This window comes from Primulina huaijiensis, unplaced genomic scaffold (genome assembly GCF_012295235.1).
Source record: "Primulina huaijiensis isolate GDHJ02 unplaced genomic scaffold, ASM1229523v2 scaffold205523, whole genome shotgun sequence".
Classification (NCBI taxonomy): Eukaryota; Viridiplantae; Streptophyta; class Magnoliopsida; order Lamiales; family Gesneriaceae; genus Primulina; species Primulina huaijiensis.
Genome location: NW_027354104.1, coordinates 1 through 1281, shown reverse-complemented (window position 1 = coordinate 1281; position 1281 = coordinate 1). Strand labels below are relative to the sequence as shown.

At 36.8% G+C, this 1281-nt stretch overlaps 1 long non-coding RNA gene across 1 annotated transcript; it reads left to right on the top strand.

Moving 5' to 3' along the window:
* LOC140966356 (uncharacterized) lies at nt 1-968 on the top strand. The gene is made up of 3 exons (XR_012173331.1): nt 1-41; nt 133-196; nt 488-968. It is a non-coding gene; the product is annotated as an uncharacterized lncRNA (long non-coding RNA).
* The last annotated feature ends 313 nt before the right edge of the window (nt 969-1281 follow it).

The following is a 1281-nucleotide window of genomic DNA, read 5'->3' as shown; positions in this document are numbered from 1 at the left end:
CAGACCCTGTGGAGATGGAGAAAGCAATGAAAGTGCTGAAGGTTATACAGAGCACAGATATCTGCTCTTTTTTTAGCCTAAATTTGAAGCTTTGTTTACATTGGCTTATCGACGCGATCTTTATCCCATCAGGAGCATGAACAGGCACTAACTGATGTCATTGCGAAGCTTGAAGACATGTCTGACGATGAAAGCGGTCTGTTTCTTCGTTAGCCCTCTGTTTTTTCTGGTTTTATCGCTTGACAGTATGATAATTTTTCCCTTGGAGTTGTATACCATACTTGTTTTTGGCTGTTTCACTCCTAATTGAATGGTGTGCTTTTCCCTTGGAGTCCTCATTTCGTAATCTATTCTCTTACAAAAGCTCTATATGTCAATACTTCTCTCGTAGTATTTCTTTTGTGAAGACTTAATTAATCATGATCATGGTTCTCGTGAAAACTTCATTGATGAGTATCCACTTCTCTTTTGGTGATTCTTGTGACAGACTAGGGCCGCCACTTTTTACACGGGCAAGCAAAGAGAGAATAGCGAGACTGAAATGTGATGATGTATTTTGGATGAAAAATGAATGGGAAAGGAGTCAAAGCTTCCATGTGGGGGATGGTGCGGAAAAGGATGTTACTTGAATCGAACAATGACTTCGTTCATGTCAAGAAACTGCATATAGAAAGAGAAGCGATTCATTTTGCCGTATCTGAGTTATAGTCGATATGGTAATATCCATATTTGAGTAAATGGGAATTTCATGGATTGGCTCAACTCTATTTTATAATTCTATATCTTAGTTACCATTTTAGTTCCTTGTACTTGGATTATTATAGTCGACTAATTTAGCACAGGCTCAGTCGTAGTTGGGTGGCTTTTACAATTTTTTTGCCTTTATAAACAAACAGGTTAGTGCTGCTTGTGTAAAATCATCACAGTTTCCTTCTGTGTTATTTTTCTCCTTAATTTTTTTGGTGTCATTTCTTGTGGATATTATTCTTTGTTCAAGTTTTTTCTTGCCTTTTTTTTTACCAATGAGAAAAAATGTAAGATAAAAGATAACTTCTTGGTTTCTTTTAAACTGCTTATGGAGCTCTTTGATATTTGAATTTCAATTGTTAAAATGCATTTGGAGACTACGCTGATGTCAATGGTTCCAGTCACGGGCCAGGATAGAAGTGACATTAGAGCAGATGGGTTCAATCATTCGGCTGGGATGAACTTTTGGCCGTACAAAATTTTAACTGTCAAAAGTTCAGATTAAAGTAGATCAATTGGGACAATAGACCAATG